Source organism: Gymnogyps californianus, chromosome 1, assembly GCF_018139145.2.
Source record: "Gymnogyps californianus isolate 813 chromosome 1, ASM1813914v2, whole genome shotgun sequence".
Lineage (NCBI taxonomy): Eukaryota > Metazoa > Chordata > Aves > Accipitriformes > Cathartidae > Gymnogyps > Gymnogyps californianus.
In genome coordinates this window covers 58,163,082-58,188,086 of record NC_059471.1, presented here as the reverse complement: position 1 = coordinate 58,188,086, position 25,005 = coordinate 58,163,082, and the positions used below count along the sequence as shown (strand labels likewise).

At 42.8% G+C, this 25,005-nt stretch overlaps 1 protein-coding gene across 3 annotated transcripts in view; it reads right to left on the bottom strand.

Annotated features, from left to right (window-relative positions):
• The window catches only part of MBNL2 (muscleblind like splicing regulator 2), a 93,599-nt gene that overhangs the window by 45,498 nt on the left and 23,096 nt on the right, over positions 1-25,005 (bottom strand). The gene's annotated exons all lie outside the window — the stretch shown is intronic.

Here is a 25,005-nt window from a genome sequence, read left to right as displayed (position 1 = left end):
TCCCTCTCCAGAAAGCTATCTGTGACGTGCACCCACTGAGGCAGAGGAAAATACAAGGCTGGAAGAGCACACGCTAACGTTACCTGGACAGCACACCTCCGACATGTTTTCCTCAACTCTTGGCTCCCACCCAGTTCACCTGGGCGAACTCCCACCTTGTCCCAGCTCTCCTCTTCCTCTGCCTCTCCTCACCTTCGGCATCGCCTCTTCCCCGCTCCCGGCACCAGCACGTGACACCAGACGGAGCAAACACAGAGAGAGCTGCTGCTCGGTCCTTGGTCTGAAGCCAGCTCAGTGCACATGCAGCCTGTCTGATCTGCACGCCAGCCCGCACATAGCCTCTGCTAGGCATGCATAGTTGGTGAGCTTTCACACTTACAAAATGACCAAATTTGGGTGAAATTTCACACAAATAGCATGAGGCAAATTACTGATATCAGAGCAACCCTTCTGCTGCTAGATGTCAAGGTTCAGCTGTAAACAATGAGAAATCAAGTTTATTATTGAACTAGGTTTAAGAAACACTTAAGAAGGAAAAACAAGGTATTTACGTCTCAGCTGTTTCTCAAAAATGGTTGAAGTGTTTCACCGAAACTTTAAATAAACACTCTGAGTCAGTCACTCATATGCTTCAGCCCAGATAATTGCATTTTGAGAGACTTACAAACCGCAGAAAAGGAGGATATTATTTGGAAAGTGGTGGGCAAGATTAAATCCAGGTGATGATGATGGCACACTGTTGGTAATAGAACACTCATGCGTGCCTCATCCACACACCCAACCAAAGGCTAATGATCGCAGGAACTCCAAGCACTTATGGAGAAATAAAAGTATTTAAAGACAATGACAGTAAACAAAACATTCAGTAACATGTTAAAAATGAAATCTGCTGGACTATTTGTCCAGAAATACTTTAATGCAAGTAGTCATTACACGTCCCAGCTGATGCACTCCACAGACAGAATAAAGTTACCGAACAATGTTTTGGAGAATATAAGGCTTATAAGTATATGAACATCATTTCAAGGCAAACTCTTTGTTATATTTCAAATTACATCGAAAGAGATCATGTACTAGTGTACCGAGTCTTTCCAGTGTCACAGCAAAGCCCTAATGATCTATGCAGAAAGAAAAAAAGTTGTGACCATTTGACTTGAACAAGGACTTCTTCTCTGATTTGTTTTCTTTAGCATTTTGAAGATGATACCTTCCCACCCTAACTCTTAGCAGGTAAAAGAGGTTCATCAAGTACTGACAGGCTATTACAAGATCTACTATAAAACATGCAAACCCACTTGGATAAAGGAACCACCTTTGTGACTTGTTCTTCCTTCCCCTTAAAGTTTCTACAGGAGACAAGCAGGCTCCCCTGCAACAGTGATAAACTGACTGCTTTCACTGTCTGTCTCCTGGAAGCCTTCACAGGTTTGGCACCACTCTCATCTGTTTCTCAGGAGAAACTAACACAGGGTCTGAAATACTGTTCTCCAAACAGGAACCAAAGGACCACAAAATTTATGACTTTCCTTTGTGGGTAAAGTGTTTTCACTGCCTGTACCTTATCTGAGCAGCAGTCACAAGACGGAGATTCCCATCAAACGTCTTTTTGTCAAATGCTTCCCTTTGTTTGGGTGCCAAGGAGGAAGAGGCAGGATGCAGTCAGAAGCCAAGGGCACAGCCAAGGCCTCTGTCACTGCTTTTTACACCAAAGTGGCAACAACAACCAAGTGAGAAACTCTAGGTGAAGATTACACCACCTGCGGCTGACAGACCTTCTCCCTCTCTGCTCCCGAGTAGGAGTGGAGAGAACAGAAGCGCTAAGACCTTTCCTCTCTGGAGCAGGAAGGAGGAGAAGACCACAACCACCAAGTCCTCAAAACTGCACACAGACTTTGAGAAGGTATCCGCCTCACCATCTGGCCTGGCAGCACGGCTGAACCGTGCCTTCATCATTCCCATTCATCGCAGCTACATTGCAGGACTTTGGTTTAAATATTCTTTATAAATGTCACAAGGCTGAAGAACATATTAAACTAAAACTCCACAAACCAAAACAAAGTTTTATGGAAGAAAAAAATGCATAATGATCTCATGCTTTTCACAAGAGTGGCTCTTTCACAGCCAGGAACCATGTAGTATTTGTTTCTATTTTCTATTTTTATTTGTCTGATATGCACATCATAAAGTGATTACAATTGCCGTGGCACGTCAAATTCAATCTGAAGGACATTCAGATTAAAATGTAGTATGGTATGAAATGTTAATCATAATTGAAACAATCTTGATTCAGATTTTTCAAAAAGCCTTTGTAATTACAGACAGTCTGGAAAAGGAGTATTTAAATGGCCAAATCAGTGTTTTTTCCCATCCTGCTGCTTTTCAGTGAAGAAAAATTGTGATGGATGAGTACCATTCATCATGAGAAATAGCCAAAATATGAGATCACTAACCAGCATCTAGACAGGGTTTAACCAACTCCCTTGTTTAACCATTGGGGATTCAGTGTCTGGACGGAGAGAGGGCAGGAGAGAGTTTAGACGACTCTACGAATTTAACACTAACATATTAAAAACATTTTAAAACATTTTAACCATTTTAACCAGCCTGTAGTACCTAGCAATATTCATCATGGGTTTCCAGCACAGCAGAGAGAGGACTCTCTCAACCAATAGTGACCGCATGAAGGTTGGTGTATGTAGCACTAAGAGTTATTTTGCCATGTTAGCAAGACAGAGACTAGAGTTAGGTTTTCTTTGTCAAATGTAATGTAAAACCATGCCCAAAAGATACAGCTTCTGATACAAACCGTCATTTACCTCCTACCACTCATTCACAAGGCAGCCTACAAAATATCACTCTTCAGGCTATTAAATCCCTATGCTATACTACTTAGTAAATAAATAAAACAATGAAAGCAAAAAGAAAGATCTACTTTCAAAGATGTTTTCACATCTTCAGGCCAGTCTTGGGGGCACATAAGCTGCTCTGTAGGGGTAAGTATCAGGGTACCAACAAACACAGTATGGGAACCTAAAACTCATTAGGGATCCTCTGGAAGACCTATGAGCCAGACAGAGCATCTTCATACAAGGGCAAAGCTCTGACCCTAGGCACTGCCAAATAGATCACAAGCACACAGGTAAAAGATGCAGGAGGTTGGAAGGACTGCACTCATCTCCCCTCACTGGTAGGCAAGCCACACACTACAGCGTATGTGGATTATATATACAGGCAGACCAACCACATACAAAAAGTGAGATTTTTATAAGGGTACCTCTATACCTCTAAAGATATGGCCTCTGATACAGAGATTGCTTTGGAGAGGAGTTAAACACAAATGCACCTCAAGCACGTCATTATTACCTTTACAGTTATTTAGTTCCATTTGTTTTCGTCGATTTTTAGATACCTTAAAAGTAGACTGATTAGAAGTCTCTTGTCTTCCTACAGCAGATCATGTGGAATATAGTAAATAATCTCAATCTTCCTTGGCAAGTAACTTCAACAGAAAGGAAGAAATTGCCAATGGGGAAAATGTCTTTCAATGAATTTTAAATTGACATTAAGACTACAGCAGCGCTGTTAACATTCTTAAAGAAAATTATCTCCTCCAGTACATGTCACCAGGCTTTTTATTTATTTTACTTTACCATCCCACACTGAAAGCCCAGTGTTTCATCAGCAAGTATTTATCCGAGTTCTCAGCAACGGTAGTCCCAGTCTCAAAGTTTCAGTGAATAGAGAATGCCAAATTAGCTTTAAATGTCAACTCTACTTTGAGAAGAAGAAACACAGTAAATTTTAAAGGTATCGAGGCCTCAACAGAAGGTTCATCATATGTACAGCCACCCACCATACTGTAGACCATGCTTTATTAGTTTTCCCATGCTATAATCCTGAGAACAATGAAACAGAGAGACAGCAAAGAATGGGGATGCATGCCCGAAGGATTCCTTTGGCTGGTTGTATTTAACACATAAAGTGTTCAGTTTTAACTAGTTAAGGAACATTTGATTAGCATATCATAGCAAAACCAAAGAAAAGGTAAGAGCTATGAAAAACCTTTTCAAACATCAAACAGAAATGAAACAAGCTTATAAACAGAGTTGCCTGCAAGCAAACATTTTCTGGAATGTACTGGGGGAAGCAAAGGAGAATCCCACAACAAAGGCGATTGCAAAAGCCAACCCAGTTTAACAAGTGGAATTACCAGTTTGGAGACTACAGGGAAACAATGCAAAAACACCAGCAAGTCCAATACAAAGAACTTTTCTCAGCTTTTAACAAAAACCCCAACATAAAGGCCAACATAAAGGCCAATCACTAGGTAATTAAATATGGTTCTTTGGAAATGCAAAGCCTTACACAGGAGTTGTTAACTACTCATGCAGTACTAGAATTAATGAGGAACTGAAGGTGTCTCAGAGTAAAGCTGAACAATTTCAGATACGTCTGATCACAGTTGGAAAACGTGAAGCTATTTGAGCACCAGACAACAATTTATATATTATCAAACAGCTGTCTGCCAATTTATCATGTACTTCTTGCAGACACACAAAGAGCTGATAACCTATGAAGACCTCTAAAACATGATTCTAATGCTTTAAATCTACCTTTTATACTTGCTATTAAAAACAAACTCACACACACACTAGACCCTACACGTACAATGAAGTATTTTTCAGATGTCTCTGACTGCAGCTAAGAGGACGATGACAACCCTGCTATGATGGAAATGCGATGGCTACCACTGCTCTCCAACACTCTAAAAAACCCCACAAGCCCCCTAACGCTGTAGGGGAGTACGGGTAATTGAGCATTCACCAGTATGGGAATGAGGGAGTCATTTTGCAACATTTCTCTGTGCCCGTGCATGATCCAAGCAGGCACTGTGGCTCATGGATCCAAGCAGCGAGCTGTCTATGGAGGCTGGTGGAGTCCCTCAGGTGTAGGACACCACACCGGACTCCACAGCAATATTCATTGCCCCTTCCCACACGGACAGTGGGATTATCCAGGATGGCTCTGAGTAGCTGCACTGGGAGGTATGGGATTGCTGGTGCTGTCTACAAACCAATGCCCATCTCTGAGGACCCAGCAGAAATGACAGCAAAGAACCCTACCCTACCCAACCCAACCCCTCTCACCTTAGCACTGGCAGATCCCACAAAACATGGGGTAGGCCAGCCTGAGCTTGTGTGTTCAAATAATTAGCTATACATAAGCACTTATTTAATGGTCTTCTGATAAACATCATCTTCCGTTTGGAAAGCTAACTTATACACAAAACAAACTGCATCTGGTCTTTTCTTTTGCTTATGTTCATGAATAGACTAGGGGCAAATGCTAACATTCCTATGTCTCTTTAGCTGCCCTATAGTTAGAAAAAATAAATTCATATTGCAAAGTTTAATTTTTTCTTTGTTTAAACCTAAAATAAAAATACATGTTGGCATTCCTTAAAATGAAAGTGCTTCAGGGACAGTGGAGTCAGATAAAAATATAGTGCCTGTTGGCTAGTTCACCATCACTGGAGAAGTGAAAACTGCTATTCCAAGTACCGCAGCCAGGAAGTATTTAGGACAGATACTCAGCCAACTTCAACTAACTCCTGAGCAACAAGTCAACAAAGCCCAGTATCTGTAAATGCTCTGACAATTTATAACATAAAAATAAGGGTCAAGGTTTTCAAAATTTCTAGCTCCGTTTAAAAATATAAAAAAGAACGTACAGGTAGAAGGTGAATGCATCAAACGATAAAATTTCAAAAAACACTAAGTAAAAAACACTAACCTTGGGGAAAATAATTAAATCAGATGATAGTGCACTTAATTACAAAATCAGTTCTGATGGTTAAATGGATAAAAGTACAGTGAAAGTAAAGTAAAAGTCTAACTTTGATGTCCAAATGTAGAAATTGGTTGGAAATTCTGTGAACACAAATCCTAATCCCAAGAAAACTTTCACCTTTACACATGGCCACGTAAACAGGTAAAATTAATGTCCAGGAATCTTAAAAGACCTCACTCCGAGGCTATCATTGTAAGACCATCTTCATTAGTCCAGTGTCATTAATAACAGTATTTCTATGATTCCCAGCCACACCTGGGCTCACTGCAGCATACCACAAACCTGTTATTGACTTCAATGGTATATGAATTAGGAATACAAAAAAAAAGAACATTATAAGGCAATAGAGCTCACATTTCTACTTCTGCTTCTTAAAAAAAAAAAGAGAACACTAACTTTTTATTACTCTACATATTAAAAGGAAAAAATATTTAAGGATCAAAATTAATGTTAAAACATAGATGTTTCAAAAAGAAGGTGTGAAATGTTATAGTTGTGGGCCCTTAAAGTTTTGCTAAACTGACTATTTAATAAAACATTTACCATCTACAGTTTTGATAAGGTATTATGGAATTTGGACACCACCACCACCCCACCCCCCCCAGTTGTCTCCTATTCCCCTTCCCAAGCAGTGGCAACAAGAGCTACCAAGTCTTGGGCAGATTTTGTTCCCCTCTGGCACCCCCTTTTTCCCCTCCAGAGTGCAAGCTGGGGTAGCTCCCCTCTTTCCCTGCTGTTGGGGTCTCCGGCTCTTCTCCTCCTCAAACATCCAGACTTTCTGCAAGTTGCACACTTCATTGCAACACACGCTTACGGCCTCTGCGCTCGGCAGAAGGTTACAATTAGGAACACTTCTGTAATTACTTAGATGAGCTGTTGTACACCTCTGAATTTGTCTTCATATTCTCAAGAGCAAACCGCAGACTCCGCTTCTCAAGAGCCACTGCAGCTGCATACAAGTAAATAAATAAAAATCACTTTTTCTGACAAATGATTCAGCGTTCAAGAAAATAAAAACAGCTGTACTGTGTTAGACCAAGGTCCATCCAGCCCAGTATCCTGTTTCCAAAAGCAGTCAGCAGCAGATGCCTAGGGAGTAGTATAAGAACAAGGAAACCATTTAATGATATATATTGAAAATATTTTTCACATATCCTTGATGGAAAACAGAGATGGAATTTTGACAGAAGAGGGGAAAAAAGCAAAAGAAAACAAAGAGTCTAACACACACACCCTTTGCAAAAGCATGAAACATTCCTTTCAAAATAAAAAGAGAACTGAGGGAAAGATAAATCTTACAGATTTCCTTTTTTTTTTTTTAAAAAGAAGCCCGCAGAAGCAAGAAAAAAACCCAGAATCTCACTTGCTATTCACATAAACAGTGTAAGCGCATATTGATGCACATCACTGGCCAGATAATTTTTAAGAACCCTTGACTATGAGTGTCAATGGCTTTTCTCTTACGAAAGGGTCCTCACAGAAACCTACAGGTAGGGATTCATGTTGTGATATCACAGCTGAGAGCTCCCAAAATATTTAAATTAATGGATTTATAAATACAGCTTCAAAAAGTATATACCTCAGACAGAGGGAAAGCCTGTTCCACTTAATTCCCCAGGTAGGGGAACAACCATTAAGGCACCATCCCGGAAACAGGCAAAACGGGCTGCACTTGGAAAGGTACAGAAAATACGGGGACAGTGAAGCGCCCCATGAAATCAGCCAGAGGTTTATGACTGGCTTAGTTGGACATGGGATCAGTCCCAGGAGAAGTCATCCATGGGGACACAGGCTGGAGGGGCAATAAAGTCACACATGATTACACCGTTAAGCTTCATATCTCCGGGACACCAGATCTGTGTTCTTTAGAAGCTCCAGATAAGCTAATGAAATGTGCCAATGACTCAAGCTCATTTGGCAATGGGAAGAGAGAAGAATCAGGGTATGACAGAAGACGATGACCTTGAAATACGGAGAACGAGAACCAGTATGAAAGAACAAAGTATTTCTAGCCCGCGACATGAACCCCACACATCAGTGCAGACACAGACAGGAAGGTGTTCAGCTATAACCTGGGGATGGAGCTGGCCATGGCAGAGGAGAACATCATGGATACTTTGATCAACCACTGACTGATGGTGGAGACACGGGTGTGACAAACTGTGGAAAAGGCAATCACAGCCCCAAGGATGTATCAAACAAGGACTGTCTAGGAAAGGCAGCAAGCTGCTGTGGAAAGGCTTCTTCTCTCATGGCGAATCTCGACTTGCAATGCTGTGCATGCTTCTGGTCACCAACATCCAAATAAGATGGATTCAGCCTGGAGCAGGCACAGGTGAGGGTTGCCAAGGTGACTCAAGGAAAGGAAAGCCTGTCTTACAAGCAGAGAAATAGAGCGCGGTGGGTTTTTTTGGCTGAGTAAAACAAAGGCTGAGGATGGGTATGCCTGTTTCCAGTGAATGTCCTGGGAGAAGTTGGGGCAGCAGGGAGGAGTGGCGGGGAGGGGGAACACAGTTGCTTCAGCTGCAGAATAACAGTGGCATTCAGCTGAACGGAGGTAAACTGGCAGTGAATAAATCCACGCTGGAAATGAGAAGAATGCACATGAGAAGCGAAGCTATAGGAAAGTTTTCTGATGGAAGCAGAAAAAAAATCCTTCCAAAAAACCCAACCCATGTTTAGTATGGAGATTAGTAAATAACATTAGCGAGGAGGTGATGTGGCTGCCCATGATAGAAAACAGCATGGAAGTCTCTGACTTCCACAACTCCCTCAAAGCTATCTTTCTAACCTGTCATTAATAAAATAGGTATCTGCTAATGTACCGGAATGGTATTGGGGATTCAGAAGTCCTTGCTCAATAGAGCACTAATAAGCAAAGCACTCGAGTGGGCTCAGGTCCCTCCTGCCTCAGCAAAGCACTGAGTGTAAAACACTGCAGCGGGATGCTTAAGGGAAAAGCTTTGCTGAGCAGCAGGCAAGGCAAAGGATACAGATATAAAAAACAGATATAATATATATCATATATATCATATATATGATATCTATTAAAAAATAAAGAAACAATAAACCTCACTGGATTTTTGAGCCTCCAATTTCACACCAAAGAGCTGCATTACAGGTAAAAATTAAAAAAGGCGAGGAAAGAGTGCATTCAGATGTTACCATATACCTTTCAAGGGTCAGTTTTCATGACTAGAGAAAACCTCAACCAAAGAGCACACTTTCCCACTCAGAAGTTAACAGAGAAGACTGCATGAAGCTTCAGCAGATACCCTAGCATGAAAACAAAAATACTGTGTGCTTGACAGGTTTTGAGAATCTCTGGCACGCGTTATTTTTCAAAAAGCTGGAAATTAAGTCTCACTCCCTGCGGGAGCAGACGTTAGTCTCTTCCAGTGCAAATCAGCACTTGTAACCCACTCCCTGCAAAGCCTCCAGCGTAGCGCCGGGCTGTGGGTGCGGCTGCGAGGCAGCTAGGAGATGTGTCTTGCTCAAGGGGCTTCTCATGCAACCTGCCTCCACTTCAGGGAGCCGAAATTTAAACACTTGGGCCAAAAGCTCAAAAGGGAGAGACCTGACTTTAGGTACTACATCCAGGGGACCTAAATTAATGACTTGTTTTTCCCCTGAGCATTGGATTCCAACTTACACTTCAACCACCAAGGTGGCAGAGGCAGAAAAAGGTCCCTCCATAATTTTGGGTATGAATCTCTTCTCTGAGCTGCAGAAGCAATCTACAGTGCTCTTAATTCCTCTTAATTCTACCACTTCACCCTAATCTACCAGTTTTTTGGGTGTCAGGAACCTGCGGGCAAATTGCCATTGCACTGCAGGAGTGACTCTACATCCAATGCATTCTAGGTCCACCAATTCTAGTGCACAGCACATGCTAAATATTCCACGTCTCTATATACATACGTATGTGATCTATGCATTCATGGACTCCTAGGTGAATAAGAAGTTGCATTACAGATGCAGCAGATATTTTAAAATGCCCTTTTTTTTTGACAAGTGAGTATTGACAGGCATGCTCTCTACTTCCAAGACACTCTGTAATTATCTATAAATATGACCCAAAGAAGGGCTTATGAGCACCAAAGTTTTTTTCCCAGCTATGTTAGCAGGTCTAATAGAAAGTATTGTCTCTCCTTACTAACCTTGAACAGCTTATTAATTTCTCCCACTTCTAAAAGAAAAAGAGAGGATAAGTAAAAAAAAAAACAAACCAGCAGAGTTACATCCCTTTCACAAAGGGGAAAACAAAGGGACAGAGATGTTATACAATTTGCTTCAAATAACACAGCACATCATGTCAAAAGCCACCATTTAAATAAACATCTTCCAATATCCAAGGTTATCTATTTGTTATCTAACAGAGGTCTGCTACGATGTGAGTGGTTACTATGACTTGTAGACTGAAGACTTACCATTTCAGCTCAAAACAGGCAGATACAAGTATTTTGCAAGCAGAGGTGTGCTTAAGTATACATATAAAGACTGATATCTTCTGATTTACCACTCACTAATTTTAAGACTGGTATAAGAGAAAGCCATACCCATAGCAGATCTATAACTAACAAAAGATTTACAAATACTGTAAATTTTACACAGATTTTAAAGAGGTCTGTGCTGCACTGTTCGACAAATGCAGCCTTATAAAGAAAACAGGAAAAAATACCACATTTAGGAAATTGTAATTAAATAAAATTTAAGCACATCCCCTCCACATTCTTTGGGGAAGAGAAAGCATGTTGAAGTTACTGTATTTATATTGATAAATTATGGTTATCTATTTAAACTGGGGTCTTAACTGCACACGGTATGCACATAAGAAATGCAAAGTCAAAAAAATATCAAACTAATCAATTTTAATAACGATCCTGCAGATGCCATATCAGAAAATTTCAGCCCTCCCTTCAGATCACTTAAGGTCTTTTTTCATTTTTCTTTGTCTATAGTTGCACAGCAAATTTTTATTCCATATGATAATGCTGTTCTCCAAGCCAGTCTGAATTAAACAGCAAAGCCAGCGAACGTGCAATATCATCTAAACACCCTCATAACAACACTGGCATTTCTATACTCTCTGTACCTGCTGGTTTTTATCATCATACCAGAAAACAGTGAGTTTAGAGAGAACGTTGCTTCACGTTACGTGCAACAGCAGCACATAGTTCTGCCCACAGCTTTCCCCTTTCTACATGCCTGCTATATTCTTACAAATGTCACTGAAAAACCAGGGCAGCGTTTTCCAAACTGTGTTGTCCTTTCTGTGGTCTCCTCCTGGCATCTGCAGCGATGCAGGGCACTAGTGTCTACTACTAGGCTCTGCTACCTCACCAGTGGTGACACTCGTTTCAAGCAATAAAGCAGTCTAAGATCACAAGCACCCCGGGATCAACAAAACCTGTTAGGTTTATCAGTTAATTAACTTCTGTTGAACTGAATCAAAACCCAATTTGCCATCATTTCTTTATGGCGTCTAAAGAAGCTACACATTTATTAACTTATTGCACTACTTTTCCATTTGATATTTCCACATCTATATCAATAAGTAAACCCACTAAATAGAATTTGGCCATGTATACAGATATGTTATGAATTAATTGACCTTCACTTGCTACTTAATCAGCCAGTGATAACATTTCTCATTTCACATAAAAAACTTGCTGGCTACTTTCACACCCCTGATTCTCATGTGCATCACTGAGATGCACAGCTGCTTTATAGCAAATCAAAGCACACCAAGATACAATTGACACAGATCACAGTGGATCTTTTTGCAACATCCAGGACTGAAAGGCAAATAACTAATTAGAAAGAACAGCCTTATTCAACTACCTAATAACAAACTCCCTTGCTCATTAAATACATTACATATATTGTGACAGCTGGCATGCTGAAATATCTGATAAAGGGAAACCTGCTTACAGTATTGTTGGTGCTTTAGGGAAAGCTGGCTAAATCTGTTTTTTTTATAGTAGTACTTGTTTAAAATATCATCTGTGCATGGAACAGTGGAGGACTTAACTACACTACAAAAATGTCAAGTTTGGGGGAAGAAAGAAAGAGCAAACATCTCTTAGGCCAGCCTTGAGGAATGCCAAAGACTAGTTTACTCCTGCACCATGATACAGGAAGAGCCTTGTGGGCTGCTGCCCTGAAAACAAAATGAGATGCTAAGAGCTGAGGACAAAATGGCATATGGTTCTTACGTAAAATGTAGTCACCTTTGCTTCCAGGACAGTTTTCATTTTTTCATCAAGTGGCTGTCTAAAGAAAAAATGCCTCAAGTAACCTAGCAGCAGAGATGGTAACTGCAAACTCCCTCCTTCCAGATGAGCTCTAACCACATACTCGAGAGTCACACCTTCTCTTGCTCTCTCTTACTGCCTTTTATAATTTTTGTGGTGCTTTGTGTACAACAGCCAGCTTCAGTGAGGGGTGTCACCTTCTCCACCTATCATCCAGGATCCTTTCACTGCCTTGCACACCCATCTAAAATAAGACCTAAACCTGCGTTCCTAATGGAAATTTCCTTCTCCCTGAAGAAAAAGAAGTGAAGGTAAGTACCAACCACTCAGTAAGATAAATCTGCTATTTGAAAAGGTCGAAAAAGGAAAATATCATGAAAACTACGCTTAACAAGCAAGCGAAGGCTAAAGGTAAGAGGGAATGACTGCAAGTAGTCCTCTGCAACAGCTCTGCTCAGTACAAAGACTGCTAGTATCATTAAATGGGCAGTGCTGCAAGCACTGGCACAAGAAAGCTGGGGAGGGACTTTTTTACGAGGGCATGTAGTGACAGGACAAAGGGCAATGGCTTTAAACTGAAAGAGGGTAGATTTACATTAGATGTAAGGAAGAAGTTCTTCACTGTGAGGGTGGTGAGGCACTGGAACAGGTTGCCCAGAGAGGTTGTGGATGCCCTATCCCTGGAAGTGTTCAAGGTCAGGCTGGATGGGGCTTTGAGCAACCTGGTCTAGTGGAAGGTGTACCTGCCCATGGCAGGGGGATTGGAACTAGATGATCTTTAAAGTCCCTTCCAACCCAAACCATTCCATGATTCTATGAAATGAAGGCAGGGGCTTTACACATTTGATTGCAAATCCCAAAACCCAGCTCCCTTGCGGTTAACTGAGTTTTAAGGATCTCGTCTTGCCTGTGCTCTCTGAGAACCTCTTCTTTCATTTGGGAGGGCTTATAGGTCTCTCCCTCTTTCTCCACCCTACTATTTGGCTGCCTGTTTTTACAAAACTTGTAGGAACTTAATTATCCTTGAGACTATGATCTCTTTGTCAAACTTGGCTGAAACTGGCCAGTGGGTTCACAAGTTAGTGGAGGAAGAGGGAAAGAGAGGTAGCCTGACTGCATAAGCCTCATCTCCTCAAGAATCCAGGCTAAAAACAATTATAGCCAGAAGGTTCAATTAAAGAAAGAGAACCGTAGACTTTTCCTGCACTTCGAACACAAACTGGTTCATGCATACTAATCAGCTAACACTGCTCTCACTGAAGTAATGAGAGTTTTGCAGCAAATTAATATTTGTATTGATTTATACTGAGGACTGTCGCAGGCTGGAACTTCAATGGCATCAACGTGTTCAGCATGAAGCACAAAATCACCTTCACATCAACAGTGTAATTTACAGATGCTCACAGTATCTCCACAGCTATATCCACACACCTCCATCTCTGCACATGCAAACCCCATGCCTCCATTTTTAATAACACTGACATATATTGTATGATCAGTGCTATGAAGCACACAGGTAAGGCAAAATGTGTTTGGGGAGTAGCCTGCATTTTCATGACATTCATTATTATCCACTACCTTAGGAAAATCACCATTAAGATACTGTTTGAAAAGCAAATATTTTTTCCCATTTTGTATCAGAAACCAACTACATGCATATTTGATGGCACTTGACATATATTCACATCTGCAAATGAAGTAATGGAGAATTACACTTCCAGGGAACGGGATTTCTTTGTTGTAACTTTCACGGTTTTTCAAATGTATAGACCACATTCTGGTTAATTTCTAGCTTTAAAATCTTCATGAAGAGGTAGTTATGGTTGCTATTCAATTTAAATTTGCAAAATGTTGCCCATGTTTTTATTTTTAAATAGGCTGAGTTCACTGTCATAACATCCCTGTGCCTAGGAAGATTTTCTTTCTTGTCATAGATAGTAAAAGACGAGCCCAGTTACATGGGTCACAACTATTTCCAATTAATGAGTTTGCATTAGCTGTTAGCATTACTAATGGTGAACTATAAAGTACATGCTGAAAACGTTCATCCCCTTCTTGGTCTCCACAAGGGCATTCTTCTGCCACAGAAGACAGTTTCTTCTGGGTTTGGCCTATACCCCAGCTTTCTTCTCAGCTAGGTCATCATTGTGGCAAATGCACTGTCCACCTTTCTACTCAAAGCACTTGACGTCAGAGTCTCCAGTTAGTACAAGAGCTAATGCTGCCTCCTGAGAAGGGCTTCACTCTGTTGCCATAGAGAAGTCAGCAGGACCATCTGGAGCACCCTGGGACATCCTGGACCTCTGCATGGTGCCAGCAGATATGACATACTCCTCTGACATGTCACTGGAAAGCCATCAAGAGCACTCTAGGGCATCTCAAATAGCATCTGTTTTGGGCAACTGAATCAAGCCCGAAGACTCAGATCCTATCCACAGCAAATAAATACATATTAAAGTGATGGCCTAATCTAGAAAGTGATCTTAGAAAAAAAAGCATTATACGTCTCTTGACTTCCACACGTTACATCTAGCTTAAAAAGTTGGCTTTTGTTGAGTTTTTTACTCAGCTGGGTGTGAGGGCTAGGGGCCTGTTTGACAACAACCAGTGGGGCTTGGTCTAGTGTCTGACATGCTGGATTTTATTTTTTGGCTCACTGTGAAGCAACAGAGAAGGTCCCAGCAGCTCAGTTAGCTTCTGAATCAATCACAGCTGAGCTGTTCTTACAGCCACCATGTATCTTCACAGGTGCCACCATACTGACACTTGGTAAGCTCCTCTCCTGATGACAACACGTAAGATGCTACATGAACCCATTCAGTCAGAGGTATAACTTCACTGCAGAGTGCTCAAGGCCCAAATTGAATTTCAAACAAAAGTAAATAAATCAGGTTTTTGACAAAGTTTAAAAGGTGTCTGGCCTATGGGACATGCAGGGGAGGCAGCAGCAGCACACCTGATGGGCGAACTGTGGTGAATGCACCAGGTCATCGTTCAGTTAGGAGCGTGGCACCGCACAGTGCCGTGTTGTGGAGCAATGCATGAGCCTGCAGGGTTACAGCCGGCCACAGGGAGCAGGACAGCTTCGTTGGCCCCTTGTGCTGTCAAGTACACACAAGGGTGTTGCACCACAGTTGCCACGTCTTTCATAGGTTTTCATGCAGTTTTCCACTGATTGTCTGCTTCTTTCTTTTTACCGCTCAATGATTTGTCTTTCCAAGCATTGGGGCTATCTGACTTTTCAGGCGCCGTTCACAACACCTTGCCATACAGCTCATTGACAAAGCAGATGAGAAGACAGTTTCTTTTCTCCATTATTACTCTCTTCTTTGTTGTGGTCAAGACCTTGCAGGAATCTAATCCTGGGTGGCACAGCATGCCCACAGCCACAAGAAACACATCAATGTGGGAGAAAACAGATGCTTATTATTTCCTCTTGCATTTCAGTTGTGGGACGGGTACCTCACAGCAAGCTTTCAATGGTATGTTTCAACATCTCTAAAACCGCAACAACTTTCCTTTTATTGCAATGGATTTCCAATACAATCCACCTCCTCAAAGACAAGGTGCCAGTCTTCACATGAGGAGATATGAGTTGGGAGAGATGGGTATGGTTGTCAAATAGACTTGCAAATAAACTCCCCAATTCTTGTTGTGTTTGGTTTTTTAGATTTAAAATATCTTTCCAGTGCTGGAGATGACCTGGACTAATAGGAACATGGGTCTTGTCTCTGTCAGGCTTTTACATCAGGAAGCTCCTTGCATCTGAGCACAACCCTGTCTTTTGTATTGATGATGCAGTCGAAGTGTAACAGCTTGGGAAGAACAGCTGACGCCTGAGCTGAGAGAAAGCTACATACACAGGGCCCAGGGAAAAAAAAGAGCCTGGAATGAAAGAGGAACCACCTGCCAGAAAAATAAAGGAGTAGGTGGGGAGACCTGGAGAGAGCAAGCCTGTGGGAACAGTGAGCGACCTGAGAGTTAATAGGGAGCGTGGGGGAGGAGTGGGCAGTGAGCAATTGCTCTTGTGTTCAAAATCCTAGTGATGGGATGAGTCAGAGACTCTGATTGAATTTTGCCTTCACTACACCCACAGACTGGTTATTATAAAGCTTAGGGGAGCATGGGTTGGTGCAGCAACAAAAACCACACAGTGAATCGATGGGTATATGAAGCATCCCCAAATGCCCAAAAATCTGAAGAACATCTGCCAAACACTGTGCCCTTTCACATAAGGTTTCCTGCAGTTCTAACTAGTCTGCCTAGCTGCTCTTCTTCATGTAATAAGACTTAGACTGATAACTGAGTGGCAACTGCATCTGAGGTGAACAGGTACAGCAGACTACCTGGGAATGCTCTTCATGAGTCTCTGCTGGGACTTCTGGAAGCAGCAAGCTCCAGGAGTTAACTCAACCCAGCAAGACCACTGCTCAGGAACTACTAAATACTCTTTTAGTCCCTCAGGACAACACGATTCAGTGAACAAGAAGATATACTTGTATTACGTCCTTCAGTGACTGTTCTTTAACTGTTTTTTCTTTCAACCGCTTCTGCTTCTAGTGCTCATCCTCCTCCCCAGGCCAGGGGCCAGGCGACCTGCTCAGCAAGCTCTACCACACCGAAACCAACAGCGAAAACTGCTGGTAAACACCCACTCGCTCACATCGGGCGGTCCTAACGGGCCAAAGGCGGCACAAGCTGCGGCAACAGGTCTCCTGCTTGTGAAAGGCATCTGCTCTGACCACCAAGAGGCTTTACCACTGAACCACGCAAATGGGAAGAGGGGCTTCCCATGACTTCAGAGGGAAGGAGGGTCTGGGTAGCTCAGTGATCAGGTGTCCAACTGGGTTCTCCTTTGAGAATGTAACTTATATCAAGTTAAAACAAGGTGCACAGGTTTAAAATCTGACAGGTCAGGTGGTGACAGGGGATACTAGTGACAGCCAGGACACCTTTGTGCTCTCAGTGCTGCTGCTGAGAGAGACAAACGAGGAAACAAAACAGGGCCTGAAGGAGACACCCAGCTTTTCTAACAGCCTACATAGTAAACTTCAACTGGTTCAACTTCTCTGCCTTTCATAGTTTCAGTTTGAGGGCAGACACAGTGGCAGCACGTTAGGACTTGCTCCTCCGAGTTGACTCGACAGCTAGTGCCCCTCTGCTGCAGGGGCCAGCCCTCGGCTCAGCCCTGGCAGCCCACCGGGGGCTCCTGCTCCTGTGGGCTAAACGCTGCAGGCAGCGGGGCTGAGCTGTGCCTCCAGACTTTGCTCCGAAACAGATGAGAAGTGTCCCTCTCAAAAGAGGGACAAATCCTAGTGCGTGGCACAGCCCCCTCTGCAGTGAGCAAACATCCACAGCGCTTTTTTAATTTATTTTAAAAAAAGCTAAACACCGTGTAACACAACAGTTAAAGGCTTATTTCAGGGTTTTTTTTGACTCTCTCCTAACCATGGATTTTTAAGGGTGTCCACTCAGCAGTTCAGCTAGTTGGTTTTTAACCCTACCTTTAAAGCCAGAAGAGCTGGCATGGAGACAGCTATGTGAATAGACGGGGGGGAGGCAAACAGGAAAAAGGAGGTGTTCAAGGAACTTGTGCATGCTGGGAGGACTACAGGAGAACACTCGAAAATTTAGAGTTTTTTGCAGAAAACAAGAACAGGTGATTGACAACACAGGGAATACTAAGAGTCCCTAAACTCAGACATAAGGGGGGTGATCTTCAGAAAGAGATTCCCCTTTCTTAAACCCCATTGTATCTCAATTTATGCTAGATGTTGCTGCCTAAACTCATAGTTTCATCTTACTTTAATGCAGTTCTTCCCTTTCCTTTGGATCAACTCAAACAAGTTGCATGGCTGCATGATCACTTGAACAGAGATAAAAAAGGGGAGCTAGCTGTGATAGGACGCAGGACTGGATGTAACCATCTGTTTTTAGCAGCAGCTCACAGTTGCACGGGTTGGGTATAAGGTGAAATATAGTCTCAGGAAATAGGATGGCATAATTTCATACAGCATCTGATGCCTTGCACTTCATTCTGAGCCAAAAAATTTCCCATAGCCTGAAAAAGCAGGGCCTTCAGGAATCATACCTGTCCTGGGAACAGTATTTTCACGGAGTAGATTTAACACAATGAGTCTTCTCTCATGAGACTTCCTTTGAACTCACTGGGGAGAAATATGCCCCTTCCAGAGAGAAGTCAGTGGAAAAAACCCACCCAGATTCATCCTTAGGACAATTCACAGGAGATTCTTCTCTTCTGCTTTTCCAATACAAGAACTGGGGGTATCCATGAGACGAGGAGGTTTGAAATGAACAATAGAAGTTGGTTTCCCTGCTGTACGTAATAAAGTTATAGAATTCCTTGCTGTGGCATGCTGTGAGTGCTGAAGGTGTACACGGTTCAAAAAGCAGTGGGACAAATCCAGGGGAAATATGGTCACTGAGAGCTATAAAGTATAACCATATCATGCCTGGCTCTCAATGTCCCTGAGGAGCACACTACCAGGAGCTAGGAGAGCACTCCAGGAAGCTATTGCATGTTTGCACACCACCTCCTAAATATCCACTACTGGCCATTACTGGGTCACTGGGCTAAATGGGGCTTTGGTCTGACCCTGGGTGGCCACCGCTATTCTGAATACAGAGGGAGCCTACAGAGTTAATTCTCAGTCATCTAAAACTGGCCTTGATTGACACTTTCTCTTCATGCCCACACTTCGCAGCAACTCAGACACATGAAAGCTTCTGCCAGGTGGTGTTCTCAGACTACCTGTAGTTTATTGGACTTTCTGCAAGAAAAAAACAGAGGTGGATGAAAAAGAAAGGATGCAACCAAACTTGTTGCTCTGCAGGAAGAGTGAGATCTGGACTCTGCATCCCCCACCTGGAAGGTTTCAGCCTGCAACTTCCATGTCCCCAGAGCTCACAACTACTGAAAAGGGCAGCCTATACCCCCCCATCCTGCTGAAACTGGGTCACTGTGCAGCAAAGCAGGCAAAATTCATGGGCCCAGAAGGAATAAGCCACTCTCTCGCCCAGGAGAGATGAGTTTGCCTGTTTCAGTCATTCTTCCCCACCAGCTGTAGGCACAGCCCTTGAACTCACCTTGTCTTTGAACAGTGTCACACTACATAACTGGGTGATGGGCAGAAATTCAGCCAGCTAGGACACTATAAACACCCATTTAAATGCTTTCTAGTATAGACAAAACTAGCCAATCCCCTCTGCACATGGTGCTCATCTACAGTCTGTCCAGACTGCCTCACCTGCCAAGTGAGAGCAGGTATCACCTACTTCAAAGTGTGAGATGATCCTGAGTCCTTGACATTTGTAAAACATTTAGAGGCCCACAAAAGAATCACAGGAAGGCAAATGACTACCTACTGCAGCCCAACTCTGAGCTTACTCTCTTACAAACAGCCTGCTTACTTTACACAGACTTTTCTTTCCTTTTTCTAAATAAAGCTGAGGCCATCTTAAACAGATTATTTTCAATTCCAGATATTTCAACAAAGTGGATGTTCCTAAAATTTCTTTTTTTTCCTGGAACCCTTTAAACTTGGTAAACAGGTCTCTGTGTACAGCTTTCAATTACCTTTTATTCTGTGGTGCCAAATGAGACCAGATAGGCATATTCTTAAAAGGCTTTCATGAAAATGCAAATGAACAGTTCACACTAGTCTGCTGGCTCAATAAATAGAACAGCTCGAAGTGTTTAGACACTAGTAAATAGATAAAAAATACAGAAAAAGCCATCTGTAGCCCGAAAGAAGCTTTCGTTTTCTTGTTACCACCATAAAACTTGCAATGACAGTATCTTCAAGATACCTCCTCTGTTATCTGTATTAGCTTAGACAACATATCCTTCTAGTAGCTGACCTGCAGAAAGGGTATAAATCTGAGTCAAGAAATAACACCAGAATTTAAAACCCAGACTTGCCTGCAAACATGAGAGTCAACTCCCAGCAAAATGCACATGGTCATATTTTCTTATCTGCCAAGCTTTTCCCCTCTCCCCCTCCTAGATGTCACCATTCATTTTAATGTTGCTTTTTTTAATTCCAGCTCAACACACAGTTGTGATTTTGTTCTTTAATACTAGCAGGACAAGAAAGCTTTGAAAACAGATTTGCTTATAGTGTCCAATTTGGAGGGATCTAAATGTGATATATTAAGTGTTATATATCCAGGTTCTTCACTTTTAAATTAAGCTACTGGAACCCAGCGAAAAGTATAAAAATATAAACAGAGCAGTTCCTGAAATTCAAACTTCTCAGTTAGACAGGCCTCTTCACAGCCCCTTCCCACTGCACAAACACCGCAGCATCCAAAGGGGAGGCTGTAAGGGCTCCAAAAAGGCTTTGGGAGGGTTTAAGGCAGCAGACGAGGCTCTGGCAGTGCTTCCTCAGCATCCTCCATCTTCCTGCCCGCCGGCAGGGCTCTGGGCCTCGCCATGGAAGTACCCCTTCATTCACCTCAGGCACAGTGAACCAGATTAGCTTGGAGACACTTTCATCCTCACATTAAGCTCACTGAGGCCACTTGCCCGGTACAGTTTTGGGTGTGCCTGCACGGCCACACCGGCTGGCCGAGTCATGGGGTGCTTCTGCTGGAGGGCGCCCCATCGCTGGAGGCGATGTTATGACCGGCTAACGAGCATGCATCTGGCAGACTGCTGCATCCATCATCCATCACATGCACAGGAATGATCCACCTATGCTCTCCTAACACCCCAAAATGCCCTGTTCAGAACAGACCAGGCTCTATCCTTCACCAAAGAGCAAGAAACAAATGCTGAGCCGCATCTCAAAAGCCCATGCGGCAGAACCTGGCTTGAAATCAGCAAGTTTCTGGCCTCAATCTGAACCAGGCTCATTAGTCTTTAGCTATTTCTGTTTAGCCTCGAGCATCTCACAGATGAAAGATATTCAGAGCTCAGACAGTCTTCAACAGTGAGCATTGTGGATGCTCAAAACTGTAATCAGTCCAATGGGTTGCTGTTGCAACGTTTGCTGGGTTTAAAGTCAAGTATTGCAAGGACAGGTATTCAGAGCCAAAAATCCCTGTTGAGTTAAAAGCAAACAGGGTCTGTTAAATTCTGTTGACCTTTTACTTGGAACCAACAGACCTACAAATATACTTCTTTAATACAGGAAAATTTGGATTCTGATGCAATCATGTTACTCCAGAAGCCTGGCCTAAGGCCACAGCACTATCACCGGCAGAAGTGACCCAGTGCGCTGATGGTGCCACACAGCCCCTCTCCCTTCTGTCAGCAGCAACTACAACAACAACTTAGGTTTAATTTCACAATCAATTTCCCAACCTGGTACACCGCACAATCACAAAGACAGTGGTGGGAGCACAAAGGAGGACGTGGCATGGTGGGGAGGCAGGTGTCCCTGGCTGGGATTACTTCTTTCAATCCCAACGCCAGCTTTTGCTAGCTTAGAACAACCCTGAGGCTACAGGCAGTTCAGCGTGAAGATGCTTCTGGTCACACAGTCACAGGATGGTTGAAGTTGGAAGGGTCCTCTGGACATCATCTGGTCTAATCCCCTGCTCAAGCAGGGCCACCTGGAGCCGATTGCCCAAGGACCACGTCCAGACGGCTTTTGAAGATCTCCAAGGATGGAGAATCCACAACCTCCCTGGGCAACCTGTGCCAGTGCTCAGTCACCCTCACAGTGACAAAGTGTTTCCTGATGTTCAGAGGGAACCTCCTGTGTTTCAGTTTGTGCCCATTGCCTCTGGTCCTGTCACTGGGCAGCACTGAGCCTGGCTCTGTCCTCTTTGCACCCTCCCTTCAGGTATTTATATACATTGATGAGATCCACCCTGAGCCTTCTCTTCTCCAGGCTGAACAATCTGAGCTCTCTCAGCCTCTCCTCATAGGAAAGATGCTCCAGACCCTTCATCATCTTTGTGGCCCTTTGCTGGACTCTCTCCTGTAGCTCCATACTGGTGCTTTGGCAGTCTGATCCAGCTGGCAGATACCAATGCCATGCTCTCTCGTCTACCCTAGAAATCTGGAAAGGCGGCGGCATGCAGGAGAGCGCATGTCCCTTCCCAAAACAGGGGCTCTTTTGATTGATCAGCGTGTAAAGGAGAGCCTGTCTCAGAGCGCTGTATCTTGTGTTTGACTGACTTCTTAGGGAGCAACTGTAACTACCAGGCACCACCTAAGTGTAACACATACCTCAATCTGAGACTAAAAAAAAATTCTATGTCTTCTCTGGGTAGGAAGATTCAAAGAGACTCAACATACTCGCTGTAATTTATTTTTACAGCAGGTACACCAAACCAAGACAGTTAAAATGCTAAGTCTCCAAAGCTCTAATTATGTAAATAAACTCTAAATAATTGCCTGCATTGAAGTGTGGTTCAGTGTTCAGCAAGGAAAACAGGTCTTAGTTTTTTTAATTAAATTCTGATTTTATCTATAATTCTAGACTGTTCTGTTTGTTTATTTGCATGAAAAGTTATCCTGCTTGTTGAGTGCCAAAGCCTTATTCTGAAACTGTATGATTAACACCATCAAATAGATTTATGTGACTAATGACATAAGTCCCTCAACCGGCAGTATAAGCAAACTGAGCTAACCAGGCACATTCTTTCCGTACGTACAGTGATTTACAAACACTCTTCTGATAACGGAGTATCTGGTAACTTCTGGATAACTATCTGGTAACGGAGATAATGGCTGTGAGGATACCAGTTATACAGCCAAGAGCCATGCACTTGCAATGATCCCTAACAGCTTTTTATGCACTGCGGGGTCAGACAGCACACCAAAACGCACGGCTCCAACTTATGCTCAGCAGCAAGGAGCCACAATTGAAGGTGTTGTCGTCCCGTTATTGGATCTCCCTCTGCCTGCAGCAGGGTTGGTGGGAAGAAACCTGTACCTCCACTTCTGCTGCTTCAGGCCACGATCTGGCTTCTTGGCATAATCCTCTCTTTACCAGCAATTTAACCCAATAGACTCAACTAGAAAATGCAAGACAGGAGGCCCAAGTGCATGCTCCCTTCTGGCAGCTGGGAAGAGGGTGATGACAGGCAGCGGGACGGAGCAGCACTGCTACAGCCAGCAGAGCTGGGCTGGAGTGAGCTGGCCCCTTGGAGCAGATGCCCTCCCACACTAGGACAAAACACGCCCGCTTGCTTTGACTACATTGTTTTTACATGGTTTTGGACTTCTCTCCACTGAGCAATGATGCTGGTTGTCAGTAAGTTATCCACAGCGATCCCTCAGGATTTCTCTTCATGGTATTATTAGCTTAGGCCATGACTCCAGTTTCGACTCGTGGGCGATAACCATCCCTGCACAAACGTCTCCAGCTCGAATAGCTGGCACCTGCGCTGCGAGCGCCCTATGCTGCCAGGGAGACCGATGCTGTCCTCAGGCAGCGAGGACAGGCGCGTCGCCGACTTCAGCCAGGATGATGTGGCAGCAGCGGCAGCACCTCTTGCACTGCAAACCCACCACCCTGCCAGCCCAGGGGTGACCAAGCCCTGCTGCCCACCTCCAGCCTCCCAGTCACAGCCCCAAGTCTTTAAAAATTGCATTAAAAAAACAAAACAAACAACCTTCTACTGACTTGCTTATTTCTCATAAAAGCTGATTATTGCCCATTTGCTGCAGACACTAGCTTGCCTGTTTAAAAAAAAAAAAATATCCCATTGGCAGGCAACCAATATACAAGAACATCTACAAAGAAGCTGTTACAGTTTATCGTGCAGTAATCCATGGATTAAGGTCATTAATAGCGCTCAATGACATACTGCCATAACTCCAAAGGTGCTGTTCTGGCTTGCAGGATATACAGAACGTAACACCCTCACAAACATTTCCCCTGAGTTACTTTCTTCTAAATCTTCAAAAGAAGAGAAGAAACAAGAAAACCCAGAAGAAAGATACCTAGCACCATATCGTGCATTGCACCAAAAAAATTATAATGAAAATAAATTAACATTTTCAAATAACACTGAATTTTCTTCTCCTTCACACTGATATTTTCAAAGCAAGAGAGTTCTTGGTGAGTAACTGAAATTTTGATCTACAGAGCTAAATTTGAAAAGCAAGCCAAGACATTCTCCCATGGCCAAAAGACAAAGTCACAACTAAAACTTTCAAAATAAAACCTCAAATGCTCAATTTTGTCCTTTAATTATTTATATGAAATGAGCTTTTTCCTTCTGTTGACATGAGAATACAAATGTATCATCACAGAAAACACTGTGTACTCCCCAAATCCCACGGGGTCATTAATCTTCTTTTATGCAGTACACAAAGTATTTTCACAGAACTTTTAAAATAGTTTTCTAAAGCATGCCTGATGTCATTAGGAAGTCAGAAGAAGTTGATGGTCTAACAACATAATTGCTAAACGTCCTCCAAAGGAGAGAATCCCTTCACTCTGTTCTAAACTTATGCTGCTATCTGCACTATCCATACATGTAATTATCAATGCTATTAATTTATCTGAGAGTCCCCAATACCAAGGGTAAACAACCTGTTGTGTCAAAATTGAAGTAACGGATCGACTTTTCTTACTTCTATTGATTTAAATGAAAGAATCTGCACTCTTTCCATATGATTTGTTTCATTAGGACTCTGGTAATGGCCTAGTACTGTGCCACCATGTATTTTCATTTGCCATGAAACAATGATAATTCATAAAATGTACTCGGGAGAATACAATTGTCCCACCAGCTGTAAGCAATCCTGTATCCCACAGTCATATGCGATTTTTGTAAACAACGTACTGACACTGGAAAAGAAAATCCTTAGAAAGAAATCTTTTCAAAGCTTCAATAAATAAAAGTTATGACAAATAACATTCGTATTAATATACATCTTACCAAGAACCAATCACTTTCTGATTAACCTGGT